At 40.3% G+C, this 20,724-nt stretch overlaps 1 long non-coding RNA gene across 1 annotated transcript; it reads left to right on the forward strand.

Annotated features, from left to right (window-relative positions):
- Positions 1-138: 138 nt before the first annotated feature.
- LOC138685662 (uncharacterized) lies at positions 139-19,725 on the forward strand. The gene is made up of 3 exons (XR_011325017.1): positions 139-1,724; positions 13,518-13,625; positions 19,048-19,725. It is a non-coding gene; the product is annotated as an uncharacterized lncRNA (long non-coding RNA).
- Positions 19,726-20,724: the final 999 nt, after the last annotated feature.

The raw sequence follows: 20,724 nt of genomic DNA on the forward strand, positions 1-20,724 counted from the left end.
ATTCAGGCGGGAAGAGGGTTTTTTTTTAAAAAAAAAAAAAGCTAACTGACAAAATGGCGACGGGGCGAGCCTGTTTCTATGGCAACTGTCAATCACGCAGCCCGGCTGCCCCACCCCGGCCGGGCGGGAGACGGCGCTGACGTGGGGAGGGCGGGGCAGAGAGCGACGGGTGAAGGGCGGGCCCTGGTCGCCTGGGCAACCGCTCCGTTCCCCCGCCGTCCCCCGCCCTCCGGCGTGTGACGGTATCCGTGCGGGCGCGCCGCTGCGGGCCGGGGTGGCCCCGGCGCGCCGGGGCGTGGGGGAGGGGGAGACGCCGGGGCGGGGCGCGAGGCCGGTAACGGCGCTGGGGGGGGGAGGGGAGCGGCCGCCCTCGCCCCTGCCGCACGGTGGGCGCCCGGGAGGGGGCGGCCCGCCCTCACCGCCGCCCCACGGGGCTGCCGCGGCGCCTTCCCCGGCCCGCAGGGGGCGCCGGCACCGCGGCGGCCGGGCCGGGCCGGGCCGGGCGGCGCTGGAGGCGGGCGGGGGGGAGCGGGGCCCTGCGGCCGACCGAGGCCAGGCGAGGCCAGGCGAGGCCGAGCAGGCCGGGCTTCCCGCGGCGCCCGCGGTGTGGGGAGGCCCCGGGAGGGCTGCAGGGTTGTTGGAGGCCGCCCTCCCACGCGGGAGGAGCGGTGTGGTGTGTCCGGGGGGAGGCCGGCGGCGGTGGTCCTCCTCCTCATCTCCCCAGCCCCAATAAATAAATATATTCCCCAAAACCGATGAAAACCCCACTAGGAAGTTGCCTCGTCTGGCAGGCGCGGTGTGGGTGTGCTCTGTGAAGGGAGCCTCGGGTTGCTGAGGGAAGGCTGCTTCCCACCCGTAATTGTGGAGCGGAGTTGTGGTGTTGGTGCCGCTAGCCTAAATCTGCGTCAGGGATTTTTTAATATCTTTTTTTTTTTCTGGAATACCCACAAAGATCAAAAAGTAGAGTATGGCCTTTATCTAATACTTTAATTCTAACATGTGATACTTTAGTCATTTTAGTTCACAGCCAGCCTCCTTGAAGAAATTAGGACATATTACTGACACTTGTTCCATTTGCTTTTTCTTCCTGGTTTAGTATTTTTTTATCTCAGCTTAAAAGGTGGAAATAAGCAGCCAAGGAGAGGGAGACAGGTACAGCCAAAGCTGTAGGTCCCCTAAATCATCTAAGCATTGCTTTACAAATGCAGTATCACACGCAGTTTAACCAAGCTAAAATTTTGTTGCGGCTGAAAATAGCAGTCCTGAGTCCCTCCGCCTTCAGCCATGCAGTCCCTCTGCCTCTTTTTTTCTACTTCAGCAGGAATGCTAGCACAATCAAACTAACCGAAACACCCATCCAAATGAAAAAGTTCTCTGGAGAAATACTGATGCACAGGAGACAGCAGGAACAAGTGGCAGGGGGAATTGTGGGACCACCCCATTGAGTAGCAGCACGGTGTTAGGTTAGATTAAATTGTCCATGAAATTGCACCTTGGAGTGGTGGTAGGTGTCTGGGAGCACCATGATTTAAGTAGTCATTTCTCATTCCCCTCAGCCCCAGAAAGATTGAGAGGTCATTTTGAGCTGCTTTTGACACTTCCCTGTTTGCCTTCAAGTATGACCAGAATAAAGTTCTTATCCCAGGATGAGGAAAGCCAACACACATGTTCTGCAGCGTAATGAAGGCCCACAGGATTGCCTGCTTCTACCCAGGGACTCCCAAGTTAGTATCATCGTATTTTGGCCTAAGGTACCTGCGCGCGGAGTGTATTGTACAGGAAATCCAGAACATACAGAAAAGCATTGGCTGTCTTGCATACGCTCTGCCCAATTCATCAGTAAGGAAGGGCAGCTCTTTTCTTGGGGACAGTGGGGTCCGACCCCATAAGGATTTTGTAAACCTTGCTAAAATCTCTTTGCCATTCTGTGTGAATGATGACGTGTAGTGGTGGAATAACTTCTCTGCTGTTCAATGTAGGTAACTACAAAGCTCATAGAAAGTTGTCACACCATTTACTGTATTAGAGTCTGTTACAGCATGTCACTTGTTGGGGTTGGGGGGGGGGCTTGGGGGGGGTTGCTAACACTTAAAAATATTAGAGTTTTCATGAGTTTGTGCACTTGCTCAGTAGTCCTCTACTTTTATTTTGCTGGCTATACCCAAGCTTATGGTATATGGCAACTTGGCCCGAGATAAAATGTCCTTTAAAAGGTGATGGCCTTTTTTCAAATTTTATTTTCCAGCACAAACAACTAAATATTTTTGTCTTGTTAATATTACCTTGATAATGAATAACCTGTATAGTTCTTCTCTTATACAACAGTGTTCTCTTAAATATCCATTTCATTAAAAGCATGTATACACACTACAGATGGTCCGCAACATTTTCTGTTTAGGTCCTCAACAGCTAAAGTGTTGAAGCTGTAGTCATTAAAATTAAGGAACAAGGCCGTTGTGAACTGCAGTTCTACCAGAATCCTCCTCCAGCCACAGAATCTGGGATTAGAGCTGATGTCAGGATGGACTTGCTTGTCTGTATGCGTTGGGAGGAGGACTTGTGTTCTCTGCTTCCAGTAGGTTTAGGGCTAGGGTTAGGGATCTGAGTGTCTTCCAGGCTGGGACTCTGCCAGAATCCCACCTCACCGGGAAACCTAGTACACCAGGTGGGAGCAGGACAGAGCTTTGTCTTAGCACTGGGAGCTAGGAGTCCTCTTCTGTGCTGCAGATATGGCTAGGGTAAAGGTTGGATCTGGCTTTTGGGAAGTGAGGGTCTTCCAGGTTGGGACTCAGCCAGAATCTTGCTCCATCCTGAGATGTTTCGTCTTGATTTTAAAAACAGGTCACCTTCCTGATCCATCGTGTAACGCATCCCATAAATGGTTGTACTGGAGTAAGCAAGAAGTCAGTATTGCATAGATGTGGGGTGGGAGTAAGGGGTAGAAGATGAAGGTACACTTTAACTGGTTTTGCTAGTGAACTCCATACAACAGGCCAAAAATAAATATGGCAGCAAGAGACAATACCTTCTAAGAGATCAGCTTTGGAGAGAAGTAGCTGAGATAATAGAGGCTGAAGATGGACCAATGCGAAATAGTTTGTGATCTGGAAGAAGGGGATCCAAATACTTGCTAATTTCTTCTACTTTGTTCAATATAATAATGAGTTGTCATATCTTACTTTGTTTTTTCTTTAGGAAGGAGGGGACTGTCAAGACAGGAAAGACTGAGAGTTCTTTTTTTTTTAACTCTTCATCAAAAACCACCTAGAGTAGGTTGATGGTATTTCAGTATCATGCTTAAAAATAGGAGTTTGCATACATTCTTTATGAATTAGTGCACAGGCTCCTAAGAAATACTTGGTTTTCTCTTCCTATGAGACTAACCCCTCAGAAAGCTGAATATTTGGGGCTAAAAAGAACAACAATAAGCAGAAAACTTGACGGGAAAAAAGGGGGGGAAAGTACATAAAAAATGAGGAGGGAAGAACACAGTATGGAGAAATATGAGCTGAGAGAGAAAATAATATACAACAGTCTAGAGAAATGGAACAGATGTAAAAGAAACAACAAAGCAGTATAAAAGTTTTCTTAGTTCAGTAGGTACAAGATGACATGATGCACAACATTCAAAACATTAAATTACAGTATCTTAATGGGGCAGAAATTTACCTTACAGTCAACCTTGGTTGACTCTTCTGCCTCTCCTGTCTTTCGATATGATTATGCTGAGAAATATAATCCTTCCTGTTTTCCTATATTTTTTGGTGTGCATTTACATCTATGCTGTTAATGAAGTAGACTTAGGACCAGTGCAGAAATGGTTGTAATTGGAACTTAATTCAAGTGTTTGTAAGGTGCAGGACTACCACAGAAAGTATGCTGTAGAAACAACATGTTTCCCGTCTGATGGCTATTATTATTATTATTTGTATTAGGGGGAAAAAAACACACACTTTGTCATCTAAGTGAAGAACAATAGGATACAGCACAACAGATGAATATAAAGTCAGAAATAAATATTTGTGTGTTCCTAATTCTCTTTGATAAAAGAAATAGATTAAGGAGATCAATAAATCAGAGGGGAAAGCTGAAAATTGCGTAACGTTACTTTCATCCTTTGAGGCTTCTACCCAGTAAAGATTAGAAAGGAATTACTTGTTAGGTCTGCTTGTTTTATAATTGTTCTTAAAATTTCTAGTAGTGGAAGGATGAACTACTGCTGTGCTAAACATGGCATTTCTTACATCCACAGTGGGCAGTTGTGCTCATTTATTTGTTGGGTTTTTGTTTGCCTCTGATTATGGGCATAGTCTACAAGTCTGCATATAATGCCAGATTTACTTACCTGGGTTCCCAGATGTTGGAAGCAATAGGTAATTTCAGAACCTTCCTCACTTCCTGTGGAAGATTACCAGGACTTCGTAACTCCTGAGTTAGGAATGTCTACTCACATAACTAGTATTTTAAAATAGCTTTTTACTTATTCAACCCGGAGTTCTGCTATAGAATTAAAGCAGTATAGTTATGTCAATAGTAATTTTTGTGGCCTTCTGAGTACACATTATATCAGTAAGACCATCTCTGTCATTTTGGGGATGAAGATGTTTTCCTAATTCAAGGGCTAAGTGCTTCCCAAGTCTATGGAAGCTGCTCAGTATCCATCTCTTCCTGCTTCAAACTATAGATACTCATTTTGTTGTTTCAGCCACACAGTTGCCTGTTAGTGGAGTGTGATTATGGATAATAGGTCCCAGTTTTTACCTTTTCAGCCTTCCTACACTGAGTAGAGGGGTCTATTTGCCTCTTCACCGTGTGTTCTGGAAGTCTTCATTCTGTGATCCAAACCCTAAAAAACCCTTGTAGCTATGCAGTTTTTCTTTTGGAGTATGTGCATTTCTGTCTGAACTCCAGGCTTCCTTCACACCAGTCACGGGCACTCCGACTTTTCCAGGGCTTAATATTTGCACTTTGAATAGATGTTTCAATCCAGATGATGTGTTGTGCCAGTAGCAATTCAAATAATCCTTGGTATCCTGTATGTCCTCTGCAAGAGGGGCCTTCTCAGGCCAGCAGACCCAGCGTAGAACATCTTCAGAAAGGATTTCTTCATAATATAGAAAAAAGATTATGATGTCAACTGTTCTGCTAACTTGTGTTTCTCAGGCAAAGCCACCATATAGCTCAATCCCTTTGGTACTAGGCCACAATCTGAAGTTCAGTCCCAAAAGAAGTTCTTCTCTCTGGGTTACATCATTAACACTTCAGAGAACGCCATGGCAGCTCTCAGACAGACTTAATTCTAAATCAAACCATCATCTGGAGTGAGCAGCTTGTGTTTCGCCTGTCAAAAAGGTGCTGCTAAGTAACTAATGTGGTCCATCTCTTTTTAGGCCAGAGAGGTTGCCATGGTAACCTATTCGCATGTAGATAGATAGGCTTTTGAGTCATCATCAGAGCCCGGCTTTGATAGTACAAGGTTTGGATTGACAGCCAGTACTGCATATTGTGTAGGTTGGCACGCCTCTGGACCAGAAGGTCCTGGAATTGCTGCTGTTGCTGCCGGATGAGGCTTGCTATGAAAAAAAAAAAATGTGGCTCCCTAAGTTTTCTCTGATATTCTCTTGAATGGCAATCATGTATTCCTTGGTGTTCTCACTCTATAAAGAAGCAGGTTGAAGATCACACTCCTAAGTATGACAAGTTTGTCGCTCCAGTTTAAAAGTCCTTCCCCAAAACAATGGATTTGGTGGGGGGAGGAAGCCTCTGGGAAAGAGGCTCTGTTACTTATTTTAGGGGAAACTTATACTTTAAAGTTGTATCATAGAAGTCCTCCTGAAACCACTTTCCATGATAAATACATTTATAGGAGTGCAGAACAGTGTTCTGTTAAAATCAGGCATACTGAAGAATTATGATTCCTTAAAACTTTTGCAAATCAAGTGCTACAATGTCAACTATTTCCCATCTGGGAACTTCTCTACATCCTCAATTTCCAACTTCTAGAGGGATCTAGTTTCCCTGTGTTTGAAAAGATGAAAAAGATATTATGTTAATTTAATCATAAAGTTTCACTCACATCCAAAAGGACTAGTACAACACAATTCATGTCTCTCTAAAAATTTGTGTTTGGTTCTGCTAATTGTAACATAGCTGAGTCTACCTACACCTGTTCAGTGTAAAGCTTTTGCTTCTCTGTAGGAATTCCTGGAAGAGTCAAAAACTGTCCTCAATCCTGTTAAAATTAGGTCCTTCATTGGCAGCTTCTTTTGAAGCTTATCCAGTGATACTAAATACAATTTCCTTATTCTGTAGTTGTGCAGCAGAACGTATGTCTTTGCTGGCTAAAATGAAAACTTTGTTCTTGATGTCAGGAGAAAGCTGCATGTGCTCCATCTGGAGGGATATTGTCTATGAAGTTCCAACACATGATATTTGCAGTATCCTGACTTCACAAATCTGTTCAAGAAAGTATGTTCTGCTAGGTGCCTACATGACCATAAAACCTCCTGCTAGCTAAGAAAAAGAAATTGTGATGAGTTTTAAATTACATTTCTCTAAACTTGCCACTTATGGCTTTTCACCATGTTAAGAAATTGTTCCTCAAGCAGTAGAAGAAAAAATGTTTGGTTGTCTATCCCTTTTTCCTCCCAGATCCTCTATCCCCTCCCAGTCCAATATATTATTTCAGGTTTTCAGTTTCCCTTTGTACCTCAAACACTGAACTACCCCAACGCTCCAGCACATGACCCTGCACTACCTGTTGAGGAAAGAGGACTGCGAACCGTGACTTATTTTGGGTTACACATGTGCAGCTTTGCCAGTTAGCCAACCAAACTGAAGCATTAACGGTTCAGCTTACAGTTCAGCTTTTCCCAAAGAGGGAAATGGTTAACTAATTAACCAGGATCAATCCTTGACTCAGCCACCAATTTTCACAGAACTTCTTTGAACCTCTTTTATTTAAGATCTCTGCCCAAGACAGGTCTGTCAAATCATGAGGTGACCGATCGTTACTAGGAGTTAAAAGCCTATTACGAGAGATGGACTGAGGGTCTGATCAAGAGGCAGTCCATGCAGCCTTATGAAACCAGAAAAAAAGAGTTTGTCTCCTTCCAATATGCATGTAAAACAAATCAGCTCTGTGTATATTACCTTCCTATAATGTATATTTCAGACTCCGTTCCCCGGCTATCCACACTGTTGTGGCCCTCAAGCATATTCTGTGGCATAACTAATGTAGGCTAATTGCTATGTGGGCCAGCACTCCTTTTTTGTAGGGCACACTTTTTAGGGGCCTGCAGTTTCACCTCCATGAGCTATTCCAGGGAACTGGCAAGGCAGGCAAGGTTGGTGCTGACCTTACGCTGAGAATGCCCCTGCCCAACTCATCCCGATCACTACTGCATGCCAGCGGTATGGTCAGCCAGGCCTGTGGTGTCAAGTCCCACAGGGCTAGTCCTGCCAGAACAGAGCTACTAAAATAGTTCATGGGCTGCCGGGCAGGGTTTTTCTGCTACTGCGAGGATATCCCTTAAGTATTCCTGTTGTAGATTCCCCAGGCTGTCTGTAACAGTCTGGGGTGGGCAGAATGCCACAAGCACCTGTGGGGGAAGCACACGTGTGGACACAAATCTGAAACCAGCATGGGAAGAATAGTCATACAAACAATTTGGTGCTAGCGTATCGGCCAGCCCGCTCTTCCTGTGGTTAAGTCAGGTCCCAGTTCCCTTTAGAGGTGTAATAGGCGGGGATGAGTCCACAAGGTCACTGGATGGTTTGCAATGAGTTAGGCTGGCTTGACTGTGTTGGACCTTACAGTTCTCCATCCCCATTCTTTTTAAAGAGGCTACAGGGCTATCTATCTCCTGGTGTCAGTGATTTCCACCCCAAAGTCCCTTGTGCTGAGACTCTAATAGTAAACTACCTGCCTGCTGAAGTGCCAGGATGTTTAAAAAAAAAAAAAAGGTTGGAGAAGTGATGGCTTTCAGATCTCAGGAAGTTGGAAAACCTTGCAAGGGGTCCAGCCCCTCAAAAAAAGAATCTGGGGTAATGCATCCTTTTTCTTCCTTGGCTGCAGTCAGGATGTCTGATGGTTCATTTATTCAGCACAGATATGTTTGTGAAAAGACTTTAGCAAAAATGGCGTGAACCATCTTCAAATCAGTTCAGGAAATCCTGAGCGGGGCCAGATGCTTGCACTTTGGCAACACTTGCTGGGCAAGAATTGGCCCATAAGCATTACAGAATATGTTGTTGGACTGTTCTTCATTAGTGGTTTTCCCTCTGCAGGAGTGTGTACTGTCACAAGTTGTTTTATTAAGGTCAGTTCCAGACTTTGTACATTGAGTAAATCCATGACAAGACAAGATGTACGGCAAGTACACTAGTGTGCTACAGCTGTCTGAAACTCCTGCAGTAACACTGATTTGTTTAGGACATGTTTACACACGGCCAAAAGTCATAACTACAGGATCGCCTAAACTTGTGGTGAAGTGTTATCAGTGTCAGTATGTTTGGAGTGCATTTCTGAGTAAACTCTTACATCTGTGAGATGTAAGTACAGTTTAAATATAAATGTCTAAATCTGCATTTTGGGTCTTAAAGGGTGGTGGTTTGGCTTTCAAGATACTAAGCATGTTGAACTATGTTTGATTTTATCCACTACTACTGGCCATCGCATTACTTCTGTTATGTGTATGTAAATAGTATAGACCTCCTTCAGCTCACCTTTATCTGCACCAGTACTAATTGTGGAAGGTGGATACAGTTATATGATGTATGGAAAAAAGTGGGGATGATGGAATATTGGCAAGCATTGGTAGCATAATTGAAGATGAAGTGTGTTGTTTTGCATAAGTGCTGTGAAACCTGACTTAGAGTGGAGGAGAAAAAGGACTTCTGCTGTTTCATTTGTTGCTAGGTTTTGTGCATTTGCATTGGTGGTATTTCATAAATAGTATTTTAAACTGTTTCACAAGAAATCTGTCATTCACAAGAAATCTGTCATTCTTTAAATTGTAGAATGGACGGGGTAAAGGTGGCAAGTCAGTAGACATGTGAAAGATTACATTCAGCAGCAGCTGCGCATGAAACTCACTATGCCAGTGGTTGCACAAAACCACTTCTCTGTTCTCTGTTAAGTGTATTGCCCATAAATTCTTTCCCTTCTGGAGAATAAAATTAACATCACTCCAGATAGCTAATATTTTTATGTGTAGAGCCTATCAAGTTTATGAATGCACAGACTATCATGCTTATGAGTGCACACATCATCGAGTTTATAAGCAGAGCACATAACAGTTATGCTCACAGCACATAAAGTTTATCTCTTGGTATATAAAACTCAGTTATGAAAAACAAAAGCTGAAAAATTACTTCAAACCATTTTTTTTCACCCTTCCAACCTATACGTCATAGCAGGTCTTTTCACAATAAGCCTCAGCTGAATTTTGTATGTATTGACAGAGGAGTTTTTTAAAGATAATGCCTCAGTTATGTGAAATTGCACTACTGCAGCCAGATTCAGGCAGAACATAATTTTTAAGACTTCCAGTTAAAAGTTGTAAGAAAGCTAAATGAAAAGCATATAGAAAATTCAAAGTGCCTAAAAACTAAACTGTGAACACTTATATCAAAATCCCACTAACTTCAGAGAAAATCCCAAACATGTCAATTTTTAAGCTGTTTTTTTTTAATACAACCCTATCTTTGCTGTAGCCAAGATGCGTCTGTAGTAGTATAAGTATATAAAATAATTAATGTAACATACCTACTCTGACTTTTAAAGTTTATCAGTATTGAATGTAAGTATCATATTTGACACCTAGAAGTCTGAATTACTACATTTTCTGAAGAACTAGACTATATTCATTTAATAAAATACTAATTACACTGCCAATTATATACATGGGAGACTAATAAAAGGACAGTGCTCAAATTTACACAAGTACTTTTTATCTGGAGTCAACAGAGTGTACAGTTTTCTTTCCTACATGAAACAGAGTACAGAACACTGTGTTACTTAGCTCTTCCGTTTTACAATTACTAACTCTCCCTTCCTGGTACTTAACTACTCTAAATACTACTCTTAATTGCTAGGTAATGCCAGTGGCCACTGAAAAGAGCACGTACCTCCCCAATATGTTGAAAAGCCAGCTACCCTCATCAAATGTTCAACTAGATGAAATAAGGTGTCATATTTGAGTTGTGCTATGGGAAGTTACTCACTTTTTATTAGATTAGGCAGAGTCCTAATACTACAAAACATCATAGGATGCATCGAAGATCAAAAGCAAGAGCTGATAGTACTAACCCAGGAAAGCACAGCAAGAGCAGTATTTATTGAGAGAAGCCTGAGACCCAAGGCTTGTCTTACAGACCCTTCTTTTGCTGAGGCTGAAACTCCTGTCTGTACCATCTGATTCTATCATCTCCTATACCCCAGAAATCTTTTTTCCCCCATTTGCACCTATCCCCTCGCCCACAGTAACCCTGCTCCTTGTCCTCTCACATTTGGCGAGATACCTGTCTCCTCGGAATCTCAGCAGCAGCAATGCTGAAAAGACAGAAGAGACATTCTTCCCACTGGAGATGTGGTGCCCAGAACTCAGATACCACCGCGTGCTGAAGCAAGCAATTTCAATTAGCCTGCTGCTGTATTAATTGGAGAAGCAGGAACTTTGGGGAATTTAGCAAAGTTCCTACTGTGCATGGGCAACGGTGGTTCTTTAGACATTCATAATTTTGCTTGGGGACGATAATAAGAAGGATTGTTTTCTTAAGCCCTGGGGCAAGAACCAAGTCCCAGTTTCAGATAGATCCCAAAGCCAGTGTTCAATAAGCCTGGCTTATTGAGTATAATCAATTTACATACTTGGTATGTAGTTACTGAGACCAGACTCTCTTGTTTGTGTGATGCAGAGCTATATTCCACACATGTGGAATACATAGGGTGTCGTGGACATGCTGTATGTGCGTGCATGGTGGTGAGCCTTGAGCACTCATAATAGGAGACTTGGGGTAAACCTGAAAGGAACAGAAAAACTCTGACACCATGGCAGCACCTATATTGATTATTAAAACCTGGTTCCAGAGGACTGAGTTTTCAGTTAAAAATCTGTGTAAAAGAACGTATTTCCTCCTAACTTCCTTCTGAGAAACAGCTGAAACCTTTCTGGCCTTGTTTTTTGGGGTGGTTTGGGTTTTTGTGTGTGTGTGTGTGTCCAGAACATTCAGGCTGACGCAAACATCCAACTAATCCTTGTTTGTCTGTTTGTTTGTTTTCCATTGTTTATAGATTTGCCAAGCTTTAACTACTTGGAAGAATTTTTCTGTCCTGGGTGTTGCTTCAGGCTGATTTCCCCCCACCACCACTCCCTTTTTTTTTAAAGGGGAAGGAATAAGGAGAATTTGGGCTTATTTTGGAAAGGGTAGTATTTCAGTTCGGGAAATTTATAAGCAACTGCAAACCAAATGCAATTTCAAAAAGCTGAAAACAGCGGCAAAAATATTTCTAGCTTAGATTTTCACAAGAAAGAACTTTTCATTGTCTTTTTCATGTTGCTTTTGAGGGCAGTGAAATCAGTATATAATAAATTATGGTAAATATCCCAACACTGTGTCATTAATTTTTACCCAAACCCCAGATGGCCCTAAGCATCACCTACTTCTTAGCCAAAGAGACAACAATATACAATTTTGTTACAGGCAACAGACAAGTGTTGCTGTATGTGTTCCATAGAAGAAAAAAAAAATTGCTTAAAAGTTAACTTCTGAATTAGGGAAGTTTTCCAAGCATTTGTTGTTCTTTTTCCCAACAGAGTATCATAAACTACAAAAACAATTCCAGTTGTATCACAAAATTCTGTCAGTGACTTTGCTGCAGTTAGTTCTGAGAGAAAAGGTGTTAAGTCACTGCTTTTTCAGAGCTGACAGAATCACCTTATAGCTTTGATATGACTCCCAAAGTACATCATCTCCTACATGTTTCATTTTATGGTTATAGGAAGAATAAACATATTTATTTAAATAAAATTAAGCTATTCATAATTTAATCATAATCCTAGTCAAGTGTCAAGGTTTGTTGTCTGACACAGATTTTACATACCTGTGGTACACAGATCCCACTTAAGTTCTAGAATTTATGTACTACTGATGGAGCCATCAGACCTTCCTAGCTGCCTAATCTTCTAAAGTCACCTTTCCAGTCCCCTACTTGTGCAGGAGAGACATGGGGGCCTGCACCTACCACCCCCAAAATGGCACAGCCTTTGCAACAGAAATGTCAATGGCAGAAGACTAGGTTATGAATAGTTAGAACCAAATAATCCTTTAAGGCCATTACTAAGGTTGTAAGGTAACTTTGTGATAAGAGTAATCAGTGCTACAGCAGCTTGATATTCATATAGCACTATAAACAATTTTAGCTATATATCACCTAGAATGAGTAGTGTTTCTTACTGCATCAATAGAGGTATTTCAGTTTTAAATATTTGCAGCATCAAAATAATGATTTGATTTTCTTCAGACTTAGATTGTTTTCCTTTCCTTAATGGCCCCACAAGCCAAATTTCATCTTTTGCATTATGATTATGTGACATTTCAACTGGTGACTAATGGAAAATGTATTTTTATTCATGCTATGTAAGTAAAAAATAACTGATTTTGTTTAAGCTTCCCAGTAACTCTTGAGTTGAAACAAAGCACACAAAGCTCCAGTGCAAAAGGATTTTTTAAATGATGAAAAAGGGAGATTAGAAAGGATACTCAACTACAACCTTAGCTAATACAGTTCAATGCAGTAAGCATTATAATGTGGTGAACGTGCAAACAGCTGAGATAAGATGAGCATCCTTGATACAGTCTGTTTTCAGATTACCTTTATGCAAATGAATAAAAAGGTTTTTAATTCAGGCTGCACTGAAGTATTATGCCATGTTCTACCGTACATCTAAAAGGAGAGAAGTATACAAACACAAAGGGAGGAAATTACATTTTCTTCTTCTCATCTGACAGTCGTGCTCCCTCTTTCATTACTGCCTCCCACATTTGCACTCTTGTCTTTTCTGTTTCTCACAATGGCAGTGGCCATCTGAAAAAACAAAATGTTTTGGACAATTCATGGAGATTTTCCTCTTCTTTTTGGAGAAGTATTTTGAGGTGGCCTCTTCTCCTACAAGGAGGTAGCCTTTCTTCCACCATGTGCTCTTTCTTTTCTTGCTTTCTAAGCTAATTCTCTCCCTCTGCTCAGTGATATGCCTTTGTAGGTAGCAGCTGTCCCAGTCATCACCAGCAGAACCCTCAGACACCAGCATGCCTTCCCTGCAGAGGGCTGGTGTTAGGCATTTACACACAGGTGACCTACTTCACTGCCTAACTGGTTTTGACACTATTTTCCAGCTATATGGATTAAGATTTTTTTCTTCCTGAAGTCATTGGTCTTTCTCCTAACCTTTCATGACTCTGAATCATGTCATAGTGGTAAACCTCATGGCCTCTTAATCTTATCTTTTCTATAGTATTTGTATGAAGAACTGCTATACTGGGAACTTAAAACTCATCTAGTTTGGTATCTGGTTTCCAGAAGCAGCCAACAGAGGATGCACAAGGAAGAGCTTATGAACAAGGTAAGCCTGTTGTCCCCAGGCACTCCCAATGTCCAGCAATTTGTGGTTTGGAGGCTTCTGCAGTGTGGATGGTGGGTGATGTTTTCTTATTTAACAGCCCTTATATTTAACAGACTTTTCTTCTGTTAATTTGTTTGGTTGGGTTTATCTCCCAAACATTTAGCATCTTGCAGCATCTTACAGTATCTTGCAGCAAAGATTTCCACAGCTTAAAATCATGTAGGGAACGCATCTTTTTGTTTTGAACATGCTTCCTACCAGCTTCATTAATATTCTTAGTATTCACATTGGAAAAAGACAGTAACAGTGTCTACATCTTCATCTTTTCTCTGCCACTGGTGATTTTGTAGAGCTCTGTCCTATCTCCCCTCAGTCATCTGTTTTTCAGAGTTAGGAGCCCATAGGCATCCCTCATACAGAACCATTCTGTTTCTTTGGTTATCCTTGTCAAACTTTTTCTGAATCATTTCCAGTTCTATTATGCGCTTTTTGAGATGTGAAGAACTGTACATATTACTCAATATGCAGGGAACTATGGATTGATACTGGGGTGGATGTGTTACAATGTTCTGGTTTGTTCTCTGTTCCACTCTTAATAATTCCAAATATTTAATTTGTTTTTCTGAGTAAAAGGGAACATTGTGCTCATATTTTCATAGAAATACTCATCAGAACCCAAAGATCTCATCTGTGAATGGAAAACCAGCTTACAGCCCATCCTTGTATATATATTTTTTTTTCCCATGTACACTATTGTACACCATTACATCAAATTTTATCTGCCGTTTTATTATACAGTCACTCAGTCCTGTAAGGTCTTTCTTCAGTTCTTCAGTCAGCCCTTTAACTGCATCACAATTTGTCCTCTAACTTTCCTTTACCTGAATAGCTTAATATCATTAGCAATCTGTGATATCTCACTGCTCACCCTCTTTTTCCAGATCATTTATGAATACTTTAAGCAGCACAAATCACAGCACAGGTCCCTGCAGACTCCTCTTGTGATCTCCCTCTTCTATGAAAGCTGACCTTTTATTTCTGTTTTATTTCTTTTTCCTGTCATTTAGCCATTTTTTGATCCATTCCTCTTGCTTCTTGTTGCATAAAGGCACTTTTTTTTTTTTAAATGAAGCTTTGTCTAGGAACCTCTTTGCCCCTGGAAATTCTGGAAACCCTTAAACCTGAGATCTCTCTTGTCCACATATATGGTAACATCACCAAAAAATTATAGATCTGCAATACTTGATGTAACGCAACAGAAGGCGTGTTGTCTTCCTTGATATGTTGTATTTTTGTGTGTGTCCAGTGAGTCTGCTTTGTAGGACAGATATTTCTTATTTGCTTAACATAGACAACACAAAAGGCTCACTTGCGTATAGTTGCCTGGGTTTTCATGTTTGCCATCCCCACCCAGTTAGCAGGGGAAAGGTTACACACTGCAGTTAGTACTTCAGCTTTTTGACACCCGAGTTCTCTTCGAACTCCTGGATGGAGACCACCTGGTCCCCACAATGTCTTGCTTATTTTATCTGTTTGTTCTCTAACCTTTTCTGCCCTGCACTTACATTTGAGATAGATCTGCTAAATTCCCCATAATGCAAAGTTCTGGCATGGATTTCTCTAAGCTGTTGCACTGTGAACAACATAGATGCAAGAACTTGAACGTAGTCTTTTCTCCTATGGCCGTGCTTTCTGAGTGTTCCTTTCATACCTTGATGGTCTACAGACCCTACCCACTCTGTGGCAAGCCTCCTGTTCCTGATACTTACGGAAAAGGACTTGTGTTTTGTTTGGGTTTTTTTTTCCATGCCTTTGCAAGTCATTCCTCAAGCTCAGTTGTGATCTGCCTTATCATATTAACGTAACAGAGTTTATGAACCTATCTGTTTTTTGCGTTTCCAAAACAGTTTCCAAAGGATACCTTCTTGCTTCTAACAACCTCCCTTACCTTGTTTAGGCATGCTGGCTTCCTCTTTTTCTATGTCTGTCTTTATAATGTTCTGAGAAGCTGGAGTAGCCCATTATTAGCAAGAGGATGAAAACTAGATTTCTCTTGCATACCAGAGAATAGGCCTAAAGGCCAGAATTTACCTTGCAGAAGAGTTATTTTGCATCTTCCTGTCAACAGAAATTTTCTTCTCCACAATGAAAGGATTCTTTCTCCTCTGACATTCTTAGTCAATGCCAAGTCCTGCTCAACCAGCAGCTGAGGATCTGTCTCTGCAATGTTGAAAAAGATCTAAAACTGAAAACTAGCATGGTTTTTAAGAAGAATCTCATCCATGTATGTGCTTTATTGCCTTTGAAAATTGTTAGATAACTTTACTGTGTACATGTGTGTATGTGTCTATATGAAAGTTAAAAATAATTTCCATACTGTCCCTTACCCCATTTTAAAATACTGCCATCCAAACACACAGAAAAGTATGTCATTAAAAATGCATAGTGTCACTCAACATTATCTGATGGTATCTCATTGCCACCATATTTATAATATGCCAAAGGAAAAAGCTATTTTAGGGGCCGAGTAACATAATTTTACTTCTTTGTGACAAGAAAAAAACTAAAAAAGATCTGTATACTATCTCAGCTAGCTCCACAGTCCAACAATCAGAATAGTAAGGTTGTAAATATCCAGTCATTAACATACCTTAAATTGCATGCCCATTTACATACTTCTTACAACTAGCAGAAAAAACCATCAGTGGATAAAAAATAATCCATAAATTGTAATTTTAGACTTGGAGTTTTAAAAGCTACTTATATCACATTAAAATGTAAACAGCTGAGGGTATTGATATCAATTACTGATATAATTTTTTTTTTCCAGTCCCAAATCAGTATTTTAAAAAATTAAATTTAAGTTCTGTTACATTCAAGTCTCCTTTGAGGCCATTACAAAACTTAGCTATGCATAGCTTGTTGATTATAAAAGCTGATGTAAAATGTGAGGTTTATATTGCGTTATTGGCAAGCACATATGCTTGTTTCCTGGGAAAACATGGCAATTGCTACTCCTCTAAGTGGCTGCTCTGACCTAAGTACTGGGCTTAATGACCAAAGGAACAAAAAAATTATCAAGCGAGACCAAACTAGTGAGTTAATTGACCCAAGATTTTGCTATCTACATAAGACTTGCCATAAAAAACATCATAAAGAGTTACGGAATATCCAGCTCCCAGATACATTTCGGGCAACACTTTTTTGTTTAATATGACTGCGAATGTTTTCACTATCTATATAAATATAAAATTATTTTTCAAGTGCTATCAGCACTCAAAGAATTAGTCAATTTTACACATTAATTATGTGTGATTATGTTAATGTTATTTTAACATTCTTTAAAAAAAACCACTTTTTTTAAAATACTTCAATTTATTGCTGCTGGCAGAATACGCAAGTTTCAGTAGGAATGTGCAGCTTACTTTCTACTGGTTTTATTCTACATACTTGTATCATGCCATAGGCTATCTGGCAACTTACCATACAGTTCCTTTATATCCATCAGTTCTCACACAGAAGTCTGCAAATCTTACTATTTCATTAAGAATTTATTTTTCCACAATATTTTTAAAGATACCAACTAGTACATCATCATACAGAGTCTCACAACACCCAGTATCAACCTTTTGCACTAGGAAAAAATTACCATTTATTTCTATAGGTTTTTTTCTGATTCTAAGGTACTTTTTATTCAGGATAAGGCCTCCCCTGTCACCGTGTTCTTTTCCTGCCAGACTCTTTAAATAATTTTTTTGAATGTCTAAATCACTTGTTTTGTTTTATCCACTGTTGGTTGTCACCCCCTACATGTTTCATAACATTATTTTCCATATTTACTAATGCTTTTGAGAGGGAAGTAAAGCTCAGTGTAATTTTCAGTCAGTTCAAGTTCAGCTTTTTAAACTATCTAATGACATTTACTCTGAGATAATTCCATTAAAATTGTGCATTTTTGCTGGAAAATGAGTTAGTTCATTCTTAAATACCTTTGAAATTCCTTGACCAATATTGTCTAGTTTATGGGATTATCTGTATTTAGTTTCTTGCCTTCCTATCACTGTTTCCTGCTTTTTCAACACCTCAGCTTCCAGCACTGCTTTGTCACTGGCACAAATAAAATTAGGTATCTCTATGTTACCTGTGATGCATCAGTTTGCAGTGTTTTTACCCTCTTTGGAGGGGTCCTCATCATTCTGCCACTGAAGTTAACACAAAAAGCTTCATAGGTTTCGATAGCACAGAATCTAGTCCTTGTTCTTTTTACTTTCTAGTAGCTGAATATGGTCTCTAATTAACATGGACAAAGAATGTACATCTGCATTCTTCTACTCTATTTATGTCTCTTGTTTCCAAGTCTTTGAGCATTTACTTTTATTGTATCTCTCTTAATTTTAACATGACATACTATCTGGCTTTCTTTAAGACCTTCCATATGGACTTTTCCTCAGCTTAACTTCATCTTGACTAGCTTTTTCCACCCTGACATTTGAAGAAATAGGTGTGCTTTGTTGTCTTCTGTAGCCTTTTCTCATTTATATACACGTGTAGTTCTTTTAAGTCTGATATCCTTTAAGGGATAAGTTTTAACAAAGAAGAAATTTCAGTGCAATGGGAAATGTGTTAGAAAACATTGATAAGATTTAATGTGTATATAACCCCTATATGTGGTACAGCATTATTTTCCTCATTTCTGAGGCATTCAGAAACACTACCACTTACAGTGCTGGGATTTGGTATGATTTCTCCACCAAAGATAATGAATTTCAATCTGCTTCCTGTTGTTTAGTGTATCAGTTACAGTTATTTCTTCAGCTAACCCCTTTGTGTTACTTCAGACTAAAGAATAACTTTTCCACTCACGTGCTCTAAAAAACAATTTTCAGTTTATCAAAAATATGCTTACATAAACCATGTAGTGCTCTAAAAATTATCCAATACATGAACAATATTTGAAATTACTGTTTTATTAGACTTAATAATCTCTGATCTCTTTCAGTAGTATGTACTCCATATTCTTCTGACGGCAATTAGTGAACTTTCAAGTACATTTCTATTGTGACTTTGTATTACCTGTACAATTTCTCCCATTGAATTCCTTAAGTATACCGCTGTTCTCTAAGCAAAGATTTCAAAACTATTAAAAAAAGCAGAAAAAAAAGTATGTTTCAGCTTCCCTATGGATGTTTACCCAATTTACATAGAGTAAATTTTGCTTATTCCAAGTTATGAACGCTATCGTTCTGTACCAGTTAATGCAAACATTTCACCTCTGGGTTGAGGCAAATACAGAAGTCTGATTATTCTCAACAATTTAAACATATTTGTTAAAATAATGTCCCAAAGGAGATCAGTTACATGCATAAAACAAGTGTATGTATCGTTCTACTGAAGTTAATATAATTTTTCCATTTGGCTTCAGTTTAGGTTCATCTGTTACCAGAGTTCTTCTAGTTGAGTTCTGGTTCAGGCTCAGCAAAACAACAGCTGAAGTTCCAAGTCAAGTTTGGGATTGGTTAACTCCACAAGTAGAATTACATCCAAGATGAATTCAAGCAAAATATGTCTATTCTTTGTGATAGTCTAGTCTAGTTCTTTGTGATAAATTCAGGAATAAACAATATATTTATTTAATCTTATTCTTGCAGCTGAATGCAGCACTGCATGAACCAACAACAGTAACAATTATATACATTAAGTAATAAAGACCTGTCATATCAAAGTAGCTACTATGTTTCTAAATGAATTCAGATCTCCTAAATAAAACTGTTAAAAAACCAAACAAGCCTAGAAAAAAAGGGGGAATAAAAGAACAACTTTAAGAGAGAGAAATATTCAGCATGATTTTGTCATTAAAACACATACACGGAGAGAGCACCTGAGGACTGCAGGGTAACCTAATGTTGCAATTACCTAACCAGTGATTCTTTAACTCTGGAATCTAACTAGTACTTCCAGATTCCTAAAAGCTGAAGAACGCAACAAAAATACCTCCCAAATTCTGCTACGTAGCACAGTAGCACTCCACACACACATCATCTGTTGGGAATATCTTAACCCCCATCACAGACCACTGCTCCTTAAATTGCCTCAGAGCAATGGAAGTCTGAGGGAGGGAGTAAGGAGGGAGTAAGCCCCACGTTTTGCCCCAGGTGCCACAGGTAGTGGCTGTCAGCCCAGGTGTGGTGACAGGTGAGCTGCCTTCCCACCTCCAGTCTGTGGGCACCAGTATTCCCCTGAGAAGGCCCTTACCCCCTTTTCCCTTTTCATTGCTTCTGCACTTCCAGCCGGGAGTGTGGCTAGGGCAAACAAAACACAGTCGCGATTTTCTGAAGGACCTCCCGTTGGCCAAACAAAGCCTAAAATTTTCATTCTCACCATTTATCCAAATTTGGAGTGGATTTTTCAAGTGGACAGAAGTAGCACGCTCCTGACAATGAGAGGACTCACTGCCAAAATGCAAGCCTTTGCTCTGAAGCTTGAACTGTTTAACTGATTTTGCTGAAGTCTTCCAAAAGAATTCAGTATGAGGTAGGTGCTCAGTAAAGAAAATCTGTAACTTGGATCAATCAAAGAAATCAGTTCCTATGAATGGTTCTAGTTAGGCCTGTAACTAGTAATATGACAGAAACAAGTAATACAAGAGATGATCACTTGGTAACTTATGATCTTCCCCTCAAAGAGTTGGATTTGACTCTGACAAACCTTTTTTATATATATATCTTGGGATAAAAGTGGTTAAAAAGGGGAACGGACGATCACAAGGAAGTAATTAAAAATTGGTGTCAGGTTTTGGCAAGCTGAACTGAATTGTTGGTGTATGGCTAGGGCATCTCTAATCATTATAAATAGTATCAGCTCGGTCCAGACATTTAGAAACACTGATGGCCACATCTGCAAATCTGTTTATTTTAGCCAACAGCCTCACTAGTCTACCAGAACATACCTTGCATCAGAGGTGATGGTCATGAAGGAGACATCCAATGCTGGCAAAAAGAATTGCACTAAGAGTGTTGAACTGTCAATACAGAGTCCGTATTTGGACACCGCACTCACTCATTGGGAGCCACGGTGCTCCAGAGCGGTTTGTTTGTGATCT

Source organism: Haliaeetus albicilla, chromosome 6, assembly GCF_947461875.1.
Source record: "Haliaeetus albicilla chromosome 6, bHalAlb1.1, whole genome shotgun sequence".
Taxonomy (NCBI): Eukaryota; Metazoa; Chordata; class Aves; order Accipitriformes; family Accipitridae; genus Haliaeetus; species Haliaeetus albicilla.